The following is a 13,514-nucleotide window of genomic DNA, read 5'->3' as shown; positions in this document are numbered from 1 at the left end:
AAAAGTTTTGTTATCCAATTTTGGGAAATTCCACTAGTTTAACCCTAATAGCTTTGAATTTTGCAAGAAAGAGATTTCGTCCACACATGTTTTAAACATGGATATGCATGTTTGAAACATGTTAAAGATTCAAATGAGCTATGGATGCAAAGCTTTTAAAGAGAATAACAAACGCTCATTAAATTCTCAAGTGAACTTGCGGTGGGATATTTACCGGAGTCAAACATGCCATTATTTTGCCCATTTGCAAAAAGCTGACATAATTAATCATAGATGATTGTAATGTCATTTATCATGCATAACGGGCTATATTTTTGTATGAAATGACTTATGGATTGCAATTCAACACTCAGTTAAAAATCTTCCGCAACCCATTTTTCCCGACGATTGCAAAACCTGAGATATAAAAACGGAATGGTGCTTACAATCCCTAAAAATTACAGACACTCTTTGGAATTATCTCTCTCTACATATGTGCATTGTGCATTTCCGTTTTAGATGTACACATTTTTTTTAAATCAAAACTTTCAGTTTTTCGCTCTCCCTTCATCCCGTAAATAAAAAAGGCATATAGATCACAGCAAAATGAAAATTTCATAGTTGTTGTACGGAAAAAGTTTAAAACAATAAAAAAATTAATTGAAGAAATTTAGTCACACACCCCAAATGAACACAAAAGTTTTGTTGTCCAAGTTTGGGAAATTCCACTAGTCCAAAACTAATATCTTGGAATTTTACCTGAAGGTGAGTTTTTCTACACATGTTTTAAAAATGGATATGCATGCCAGAAACATGTTAAAGATTCAAATAACCTATGGATCCAAAGCTTTTTAAGAGAATAACAAACACTCATTAAACTCTCAAGTGAACGTGCGGTGGGATATTTGCCCTAGTCAAACAAGCCATTATTTTGCCCTTATTGAAAAAGTTGAGCTAACAATCATAGATGATTGTAAAGTGATTTGTCATGCGTAACGTGTTATATTTTTGTAATAAATGGCTTATGGAATTGAAGTCAACACTCAGTTAAAAATAGCCCGCCTCCCCCGTTTCTCGACGGTTGCAAAACCTTAGATATAAAAATGAAAAAGCGCAAACGATCCCTAAAACAAACAGACACTCTTTGGAAATATCTCTCTCTACATTTGTGCATTGTGCATTTCCATTTTAGATGTTCACTTTTTTCTTAAATCAAAACTTTGAGTTTTCGTTCCCCCTTCATCCCGTGAACAAAAAAGGCAAAAAAGATCACAACAAAATAAATATTTTATAGTTGATGTGTGGAAAATATTTAAAATAATATCTAATGTAAATAAAAAATATCTATTCACACACCAAAAATGAACACAAAAGTTTTGTTATCCAAGTTTGGGAAATTCCATTAGTCCAACCCTATTAAGCTTGGAATTTTACATGAAGGAGATTTTTTCGACACATGTTTTAAAAATGGATATCCATGCTTGGAACATGTTAAAGATTAAAATGACCTATGGATCCAAAGCTTTTAAAGAGAATAACAAACGCTCATTAAATTCTCAAGTGAACGTGCGGTGGGATATTTACCCGAGTCTAACAAGTCATTATTTTGCCCATTTTCAAAAAATTGATCTAGCAATCATTGATGATTGTAAAGTGAGTTATCATGCGTACCGGGCTATATTTTTGTATGAAATGACTTATGGATTGCAATTCAACACTCAGTTAAAAATCCTCTGCCACCAATTTTTTCCGATGATTGGAAAACCTGAGATATGAAAACTAAAAAGAGCTTACAATCCCTAAAAATTACAGACTCTCTTTGGAATTATCTCTACCTACAATTGTGCATTGTGCTTTTCCATTTTAGATGTACACTTTTTTCTTAAATCAAAACTTTTACTTTTCGCTCTCCCTTCATCCTGAAAACAAACAAGGCAAAAAGCCTACAACAAAATGAAAATTTTATAGTTGATGTATCGAAAAAATTTAAAACAACAACAAATATAAATTAAGAAAATTTATTCACCCAACACCAATGAACAGAAAATTTTTGTTATCCAATTTTGGGAAATTCCACTAGTTCAACCCTAATAGCTTGGAATTTTGCAAGAAAGAGATTTCGTCTGCACATGTTTTAAAAATGGATATGCATTTTTGAAACATGTTAAAGATGCAAATGAGCTATGGATGCAAAGCTTTTAAAGAGAATAACAAACGCTCATTAAATTCTCTAGTGAACTTGCGGTGGGATACTTACCCGAGTCAAACATGCCATGATTTTGCCCATTTGCCAAAAGCTGACATAATTAACCAAAGATGATTGTAATGTGATTTATCATGCGTAACGGCCTATATTTTTGTATGAAATGACTTATGGATTGCAATTCAACACTCAGTTAAAACTCGTCCGCAACCCATTTTTCCCGACGATTGCAAAACCTGAGATATAAAAACGAAAAGGTGCTTACAATCCATAAAAATTACAGACAATCTTTGGAATTATCTCTCTCTACATATGTGCATTGTGCATTTTCGTTTTAGATGTACACATTTTTCTTAAATCTAAACTTCAAGTTTTTCGCTCTCACTTCATCCTGCAAACAAAAAAGGCAAATAGATCACAGCAAAATGAAAATTTCATAGGTTATGTACGGAAAAAGTTTAAAACAATAAAAAAATTAAACGAAGAAAATTTATTCACACACCACAAATGAACACAAAAGTTTTGTTATCCATGTTTGGGAAATTCCACTAGTCCAAAAGTAATATCTTGGAATTTTACATGAAGAAGATTTTTTCTACACATGTTTTAAAAATGGATATGCATGCCAGAAACATGTTAAAGATTCTAATGACCTATGGATCCAAAGCTTTTAAAGAGAATAACAAACGCTCATTAAATTCTCAAGTGAACGTGCGGTGGGATATTTGCCCGAGTCAAACATGCCATTATTTTGCCCATATTCAAAAAGTTGAGCTAACAATCATAGGTGATTGTAAAGTGATTTGTCATGCGTAACGGGCTATATTTTTGTAAGAAATGACTTATGGATTTGATGTCAACACTCTGTTAAAAATCGCCCTCCTTCCCCGTTTCCCGACGATTGCAAAACTATAGATATAAAGCCATAAAAGTGCATACGATCCCTAAAACATTCAGACTCTCTTTGTAAATATCTCTCTCTACATTTGTGCATTGTGCATTTCCATTTTAGATGTACACTTTTTTCTTAAATCAGAACTTTGAGTTTTCGCTCCCCCTTCATCCCGTGAACAAAAAAGGCAATAAAGATCACAACAAAATAAAGATTTTATAGTTGATGTGTGGAAAATACTTAAAATGATAACTAATGTAAATAAAAAATATCTATTCACACACCACAATTGAACACAAAAATTTTTTTCTACAAGTTTGGGAAATTCCATTAGTCCAACCCTATTAACCTTGGAATTTTACATGAAGGAGATTTTTTCTACACATGTTTTAAAAATGGATATGCATGTTTGAAACATGTTAAAGATTCAAATGACCTATGGATCCAAAGATTTTAAAGAGAATAACAAACGCTCATTAAATTCTCAAGTGAACGTGCTGTGGGATATTTACCCGAGTCTAACAAGTCATTATTTTGCCCATTTTCAAAAATTTGATCTAACATCCATAGATGATTGTAAAGTGATTTATCATGCCTAACAAGCTATATTTTTGTATGAAATGACTTATGGATTGCAATTCAACACTCAGTTAAAAATCCTCTGCCACCAATTTTTCCCGACGATTGCAAATCCTGAGATATAAAAACTATAAAGAGCTTACAATCCCTAAAAATTAAAGACACACTTTGGAATTATATCTTCCTACAATTGTGCATTGTGCTTTTCCATTTTAGATGTTCACTTTTTTCTTAAATCAAAACTTTGACATATCGCTCTCCCTTCATCCCGAAAGCAAACAAGGCAAAAAGCTTACAAGAAAATGAAAATTTTATAGTTGATTTATCGAAAAAATTTAGAGCAATAACAAATATAAATAAAGAAAATTTTTTCACCCAACACAAATGAACACAAAAATTTTGTTATCAAATTTTGGGAAATTCCACTAGTTTAACCCTAATAGCTTGAAATTTTGCAAGAAAGAGATTTCGTCCACACATGTTTTAAAAATGGATATGCTTGTTTGAAACATGTTAAAGATGCAAATGAGCTATGGATGCAAAGCTTCTAAAGAGAATAACAAACGCTCATTAAATTCTCAAGTGAACTTGCGGTGGGATATTTACCAGAGTCAAACATGCCATTATTTTGCGCATTTGCAAAAAGCTGACCTAATTAATCATAGATGATTGTAAAGTGATTTATCATGCGTAACGGGCTACATTTTTGTACGAAATGACTTATGGATTTCAATTCAACACTCAGTTAAAAATCCACCGCAACCCATTTTTCCCCACGATTGCAAAACCTGAGATATAAAAATGGAATGGTGCTTACAATCTCTAAAAATTACAGACACTCTTTGGAAGTATCCCTCTCTACATATGTGCATTGTGCATTTCCGTTTTAGATGTACACAATTTTTCTTAAATCTAAACTTCGAGTTTTTCGCTCTCCCTTCATCCCGTAAAAAAAAAGGCAAATAGATCACAACAAAATGAAAATTTCATAGTTGATGTACGGAAAAAGTTTAAAACAATAAAAAAGTAAATGAAGAAAATTTATTCACACACCACAAATGAACACAAAATTTTTGTTATCCAAGTTTGGGAAATTCCACTAGTCCAAAACTAATCTCTTCGAATTTTACATGAAGAAGATTTTTTCTACACATGTTTTAAAAATGGATATGCATGCCAGAAACATGTTAAAGATTCAAATGACCTATGGATCCAAAGCTTTTAAAGAGAATAACAAACGCTCATTAAATTCTCAAGTGAACGTGCGGTGGGATATTTGCCCGAGTCAAACAAGCCATTATTTTCCCATATCCAAAATGTTGAGCTAACAATCATAGATGATTGTAAAGTGATTTCTCATGTGTAACGGGCTATATTTTTGTAAGAAATGACTTATGGATTTGAAGTCAACACTCAATTAAAAATAGCCCGCCTCCCCCGTTTCACGACGATTGCAAAACCTTAGATATAAAAACGAAAAAGTGCATACGATCCCTAAAACATACAGACACTCTTTGGAAATATCTCTCTCTACATTTGTGCATTGTGCATTTCCATTTTAGATGTACACTTTTTTCTTAAATCAGAACTTTGAGTTTTCGCTCCCCCCTCATCCCGTAAACAAAAAAGGCAAAAAAGATCACAACAAAATAAAAATTTTATAGTTGATGTGTGGAAAATATTTTAAATAATAACTAATGTAAATAAAAACTGTCTATTCACACACCACAAATGAACACAAAAGTTTTGTTATCCAAGTTTGGGAAATTCCATTAGTCCAACCCTATTATGCTTGGAATTTTACATGAAGGAGATTTTTTCTACACATGTTTTAAAAATGGATATGCATGCTTGAAACAGGTTAAAGATTCAAATGACCTATGGATCCAAAGCTTTTAAAGAGAATAACAAACGTTCATTAAATTCTCAAGTGAACGTGCGGTGGGATATTTACCCGAGTCTAACAAGTCATTATTTTGCCCATTTTCAAAAATTTGAACTAACAATCCTAGATGATTGTAAAGTGATTTATCATGCGTAACAGGCTATATTTTTGTATGAAATGACTTATGGATTGCAATTCAACACTCAGTTAAAAATCCTCTGCCACCAATTTTTCCCGACGATTGCAAAACCTGAGATGTAAAAACTAAAAAGAGCTTACAATCCCTAAAAATTACAGACACTCTTTGGAATTATCTCTCCCTACAATTGTGCATTGTGCTTTTCCATTTTAGTTGTACACTTTTTTCATAAATCAAAACTTTAACATTTCGCGCTCCCTTCATCCCGAAAATGAACAAGGCAAAAAGCTTACAACAAAATGAAAATTTTAAAGTTGATGTATGGAAAAAATTTAAAACAATAAAAAATATAAATAAAGATAATTTATTCACCCAACGCAAATGAACACAAAAGTTTTGTTATCCAATTTTAGGAAATTCCACTAGTTTAACCCTAATAGCTTGGAATTTTGCAAGAAAGAGATTTCGTCCACACATGTTTTAAAAATGGTTATGCATGTTTGAAACATGTTAAAGATGCAAATGAGCTATGGATGCAAAGCTTTTAAAGAGAATAACAAACGCTCATTAAATTCTCAAGTGAACTTGCGGTGGGAAATTTACCCGAGTCAAACATGCCATTATTTTGCCCATTTGCAAAAAGCTGATATAATTAATCATAGATGAATGTAATGTAATTTATCATGCGTATGGGCTATATTTTTGTATGAAATGACTTATGGATTGCAGTTCAACACTCAGTTAAAAATCCACCGCAACCCATTTTTCCCGACGATTGCAAAACCTGAGATATAAAAATGAAAAGTGCTTACATTCCCTAAAAATTACCGACACTCTTTGGAATTATCTCTCTCTACATATGTGCATTGTGCATTTCCGTTTTAGATGTACACATTTTTCTTAAATCAAAAATTCGAGTTTTTCGCTCTCACTTCATCCCGTAAACAAAAAAGGCAAATAGATCATAGCAAAATTGAAATTTCATAGTTGATGTACGAAAAAAGTTTAAAACAATAAAAAAAGTAAATCAAGAAAATTTATTCACACACCACAAATGCACACAAAGGTTTGGTTATCCAAGTTTGGGAAATTCCACTAGTCCAAAACTAATATCTTGGAATTTTACATGAAGGAGATTTTTTCTACACATGTTTTAAAAATGGATATGCATGCCAGAAACATGTTAATGATTCAAATGATCTATGGATCTAAAGTTTTTAAAGAGAATAACAAACGCTCATTAAATTCTCAAGTGAACGTGCGGTGGGATATTTACCCGAGTCTAACAAGTCATTATTTTGCCCATTTTCAAAAATTTGATCTAACAATCATAGATGATTGTAAAGTGATTTATCATGCATAACGGGCTATATTTTTGTATGAAATGTCTAATGGATTGCAATTCAAGACTCAGTTAAAAATCCTCTGCCACCATTTATTCTCGACGATTGTAAAACCTGAGATATAAAAACTAAAAAGAGCTTACAATCCCTAAAAATTACAGACACTCTTTGGAATTATCTCTCCCTCCAATTTGGCATTGTGATTTTCCATTTTAGATGTACACTCATTTCTTAAATCAAAACTTTGACTTTTCGCTCTCCCTTCATCCCGAAAACAAACAAGGAAAAAAGCTTACAACAAAATGAAAATTTTATAATTGATGTATGAAAAAAATTTAAAACAATAACAAATATAAATCAAGAAAATTTATTCACCCAACACAAATGAACACAAAAGTTTTTTCATCCAATTTTTGGAAATTCCTCTAGTAACCCTTATAGCTTGGAATTTTCCAAGAAAGAGATTTCATCCACACATGTTTTAAAAATGGATATGCATGTTTGAAACATGTTAAAGATGCAACTGAGCTATGGATGCAAAGCTTCTAAAGAGAATAACAAACGCTCAATAAATTCTCAAGTGAACTTGCGGTGGGATATTTACCCGAGTCAAACATGCCATTATTTTGCCCATTTGCAAAACGCTAACATAATTAATCATAGATGATTGTAAAGTGATTTATCATGCGTAACGGGGTATATTTTTGTATGAAATGACTTATGGATTGCAATTCAACACTCAGTTAAAAATCCTCCGCAACCCATTTTTCACGACGATTGCAAAACCTGTGATATAAAAACGAAAAGGTGCTTACAATCCCAAAAAATTACAGACACTCTTTGGAATTATCTCTCTCTACATATGTGCATTGTGCATTTCCGTTTTAGATGTACACATTTTTCTTAAATCAAAACTTTGAGTTTTTCGTTCTCCCTTCATCCCGTAAACAAAAAAGGCAAATAGATCACAGCAAAATGAAAATCTCATAGTTGATGTACGGAAAAAGTTTGAAACAATTAAAAAAGTAAATGAAGAAAATTTATTCACACACCACAAATGAACAAAAAAGTTTTGTTATCCATGTTTGGGAAACTCCACTAGTCCAAAACTAATTTCTTGGAATTTTACATAAAGGAGATTTTTTCTACACATGTTTAAAAAATGCATATGCATGCCAGAAACATGTTAAAGATTCAAATGACCTATGGATCCAAAGCTTTTAAAGAGAATAACAAACTCTCATTAAATTCTCAAGTGAACGTGCGGTGGGATATTTGCCCGAGTCAAACAAGCCATTATTTTTCTCATATTCAAAAAGTTGAGCTAACTATCGTAATTGATTTTAAAGTGATTTGTCATTCGTAACGGGCTATATTTTTATAAGAAATGACTTATGGATTTGAAGTCAACACTCAGTTAAAAATCGCCCGCCACCCCCGTTTCCCGACGATTGCAAAACCTTAGATATAAAAATGAAAAAGTGCATACGATCCCTAAAACATACAGACACTCTTTGAAATTATCTCTCTCTACATTTGTGCATTGTGCATTTCCATTTTAAATGTACACTTTTTTCTTAAATCAGAACTTTGAGTTTTCGCTCCCCCTTCATCCCGTAAATAAAAAAGGCAAAAAAGATCACAACAAAATAAAAATTTTACAGTTGAGGTGTGGAAAATATTTAAAATAATAACTAATGTAAATAAAAACATATCTATTCACACGCCACAAATGAACATAAAGTTTTGTTATCCAAGTTTGGGAAATTGCATTAGCCAACCCTATTAAGCTTGGAATTTTACATGAAGGAGATTTTTTCTACACATGTTTTAAAAATGGATATGCATGCTTGAAACATGTTAAAGATTAAAATGACCTATGGATCCAAAGCTTTGAAAGAAAATAACCAACACTCATTAAATTCTCAAGTGAGCGTGCGGTGGGATATTTACCCGAATCTAACAAGTCATTATTTTGCCCATTTTCAAAAATTTGATCTAACAATCATAGATGATTGCAAAGTGATTTATCATGAGTAACGGGCTGTATTTATGTATGAAATGACTTATGGATTTGAAGTCAACACTCAGTTAAAAATCGCCCGTCTCCCGCGTTTCCCAACGATTGCAAAACCTTAGATGTAAAAACGAAAAAGTGCATACGATCCCTAAAATATACAGACACTCTTTGGAAATATCTCTCTCTACATTTGTGCATTGTGCATTTCCATTTTAGATGAACACTTTTTTCTTAAATCAAAACTTTGAGTTTTCACTCCCCCTTCATCCCGTAAACAAAAAAGGCAAAAAAGATCACAACAAAATAAAAATTTTATTGTTGATGTGTGGAAAATATTTAAAATAATAACTAATGTAAATAAAAAATATCTATTCACACATCACAAATGAACACAAAAGTTTTGTTATCCATGTTTGGGAAATTCCATTAGTCCAACCCTATTAAGCTTGGAATTTTACATGAAGGAGATTTTTTCTCCACATGTTTTAAAAATGGATATGCATGCTTGAAACATGTTAAAGATTCAAATGACCTATGGATCCAAAGCTTTTAAAGAGAATAACCAACGCTCATTAAATTCTCAAGTGAACGTGCGGTGGGATATTTACCCGAGTCTAACAAGTCATTATTTTGCCCATTTTCAAAAATTTAATCTAACAATCGTAGATGATTTTAAAGTGATTTATCATGAGTAACGGGCAATATTTTTGTATGAAATGATTTATGGATTGCAATTCAACTCTCAGTTATAAATCCTCTGCCACTAATTTTTCCCGACGATTGCAAAACCTGAGATATAAAAACTAAAAAGAGCTTACAACCCCTAAAAATTACAGACACTCTTTGGAATTATCTCTCCCTAAAATTGTGCATTGTGCTTTTCTATTTTAGATGCACACTCTTTTCTTAAATAAAAACTTTGACTTTTCACTCTCCCTTCATCCCGAAAACAAAAAAGGCAAAAAGCTTACAACAAATTGAAAATTTTATAGTTGATGTATGGAAAAAATTTAAAACAATAACAAATATAAATAATGAAATTTTTTTCACCCAACACAAATGAACACAAAAGTTTTGTTATCCAATTTTTGGAAATTCCACTAGTTTCACCCTAATAGCATGGAATTTTACAAGAAAGAGATTTCATCCACACATGTTTTAAAAATGGATATGCATTTTTGAAAAATGTTAAAGATGCAAATGAGCTATGGATGCAAAGCTTTTAAAGAGAATAACAAACGCTCATTAAATTCTCAAGTCAACGTGCGGTGGGATATTTACCTGAGTCAAACTAGCCATTATTTTGCCCATATTCAAAAAGTTGACCAAACAATCATAGATGATTTTAAAGTGATTTGTCATGCGTAACGGGCTATATTTTTGTAAGAAATGACTTATGGATTTGAAGTCAACACTCAGTTAAAAATCGCCCACCTCCCCCGTTTCCCGACGATTGCAAAACCTTAGATATAAAAAAGAAAAAAGTGCATACGATCCCTGGAACATACAGACACTCTTTGGAAATATCTCTCTCTACATTTGTGCATTGTGCATTTCTATTTTACATGTACACTTTTTTCTTAAATCAGAACTCTGAGTTTTCGCTCCCCTTTCATCCTGTAAACAAAAAAGGCAAAAAAGATCACAACAAAATAAAAAATTTATAGTTGATGTGTGGAAAATATTTCAAATAATAACTAATGTAAATAAAAAATATCTATTCACACACCACAAATGAACACAAAAGTTTTGTTATCCAACTTTGGGAGATTCCATTAGTCCAACCCTATTAAGCTTGGAATTTTACATGAAGGAGATTTGTTCTACACATGTTTTAAAAATGGATATGCATGCTTGAAACATGTTAAAGATTCAAATGACCTATGGATCCAAAGCTTTTAAAGAGAATAACAAACGCTCATTAAATTCTCAAGTGAATGCGTGGTGGGTTATTTACCCGAGTCTAACAAGTCATTATTTTGCCCATTTTCAAAAATTTGATCTAACAATCATAGATGATTGTAAAGTGATTTATCATGCGTAACGGGCAATATTTTTGTATGAAATGCCTTATGGATTGCAATTCAACACTCGGTTAAAAATCCTCTGCCACCAATTTTTCCCAACGATTGCAAAACCTGAGATATAAAACCATAAAAGAGCTTACAATCCCTAAAAATTACAGGCGCACTTTGGAATTATCTCTCCCTACAATTGTGCATTGTGCTTTTCCATTTTAGATGTACACTTTTTTCTTCAATCAAAACTTTGACTTTTCGCTCTCCCTTCATCCTGAAAACAAACAAGGCAAAAAGCTTACCCCAAAATGAAAATTTTATAGTTGATGTATGGAAAAAATTTAAAACAATAACCAATATAAATAAAGAAAATTTATTCACCCAACACAAATGAACGCAAAAGTTTTGCTATCCAATTTAGGGAAATTCCACTAGCTTAACCGTAATAGCTTGGAATTTTGCAAGAAAGAGATTTCGTCCACACATGTTTTAAAAATGGATATGCATGTTTGAAACATGTTAAAGATGCAAATGAGCTATGGATGTAAAGCTTTTAAAGAGAATAACAAACGCTCATTAAATTCTCAAGTGAACTTGGCGTGGGATATTTACCCGAGTCAAACATGCCATTATTTTGCCCATTAGAAAAAAGCTGACATAATTAATCATACATGATTGTAATGTGATTTATCATGCGTAACGGGCTATATTTTTGTATGAAATGACTTATGGATTGCAATTCAACACTCAGTTAAAAATCCTTAGCAACCCATTTTCCCAACGATTGCAAAACCTGAGATATAAAAACGAAAAGGTGCTTACTATCCCTAAAATTTACAGACACTCTTTGGAATTATCTCTCTCTACATATGTGCGTTGTGCATTTCCGTTTTAGATGTACACATTTTTCTTAAATCAAAACTTCGAGTTTTTCGCTCTCCTTTCATCCCGTAAACAAAAGAGGCAAATAGATCACAGCAAAATGAAAATCTCATAGTTGATGTACGGAAAAAGTTTAAAACAATAAAAAAATTAAATGAAGAAAATTTATTCACACACCACAAATGCACACAAAAGTTATTTTATCCAAGTTTGGGAAATTCCACTAGTCCATAACTAATATCTTGGAGTTTTACATGAAGGAGATTTTTTCTACATATGTTTTAAAAATGGATATGCATGCCAGAAACATGTTAAAGATTCAAATGACCTATGGATCCAAAGCTATTAAAGATAATGACAAACGGTCATTAAATTCTCAAGTGAACGTGCGGTGGGATATTTGCCCGAGTCAAACAAGCCACTATTTTTCCCATATTCAAAAAGTTGAGCTAACAATCATAGATGATTGTAAAGTGATTTGTCATGCGTAACGGGCTATATTTTTGTAAGAAATGACTTATGGATTTGAAGTCAACACTCAGTTAAAAATCGCCCGCCTCCCCCGTTTCCCGACGATTGCAAAACCTTAGATATAAAAAAGAAAAAGGTGCATACGATCCCTAGAACATACAGACACTCTTTGGAAATATCTCTCTCTACATTTGTGCATTGTGCATTTCCATTTTAGATGTACACTTTTTTCTTAAATCAGAACTTTGAGTTTTCGCTCCCCTTTCATCCTGTAAACAAAAAAGGCAAAAAAGATCACAACAAAATAAAAATTTTATAGTTGATGTGTGGAAAATATTTCAAATAATAATTAATGTAAATAAAAAATATCTATTCACACACCACAAATGAACACAAAAGTTTTGGTATCCAAGTTTGGGAAATTCCATTAGTCCAACCCTATTAAGCTTGGAATTTTACATGAAGGAGATCTTTTCTACACATGTTTTAAAAATGGATATGCATGCTCGAAACTTGTTAAAGATTCAAATGACCTATGGATCCAAAGCTTTTAAAGAGAATAACAAACGCTCAATAAATTCTCAAGTGAACGTGCGGTGGGATATTTACCCGAGTCTAACAAGTCATTATTTTGCCCATTTTGAAAAATTTGATCTAACAATCGTAGATGATTGTAAAGTGATTTATCATGCGTAACGGGCTATATTTTTGTATGAAATGACTTATGGATTGCAATTCAACACTCAGTTAAAAATCCTTTACCACCAATTTTTCCCGACAATTGCAAAACCTGAGATATAAAAACTAAAAAGAGCTTACAATCCCTAAAAATTACAGACGCTCTTTGAAATTATCTCTCCCTACAATTGTGCATTGTGTTTTTCCATTTTAGATGTACACTTTTTTCTTAAATCAAAACTTTGACTTTTCGCTCTCCCTTCATCCCGAAAACAAACATGGCAAAAAGCTTACAACAAAATGAAAATTTTATAGTTGATGTATGGAAAAAATATAGAAAAATAGCAAATATAAATAAAGAAAATTTATTCACCCAACACAAATGAAAACAAACGTTTTGTTATCCAATTTTGGGAAATTCCACT

Source organism: Aristolochia californica, unplaced genomic scaffold, assembly GCF_029961685.1.
Source record: "Aristolochia californica isolate CCGP_79_NKW_82.1479 unplaced genomic scaffold, dmAriCali1.0.hap1 SCAF_7, whole genome shotgun sequence".
Classification (NCBI taxonomy): Eukaryota; Viridiplantae; Streptophyta; class Magnoliopsida; order Piperales; family Aristolochiaceae; genus Aristolochia; species Aristolochia californica.
The sequence above is the reverse complement of the archived record's forward strand: the minus strand, read 5'-3'. Positions refer to the sequence as shown.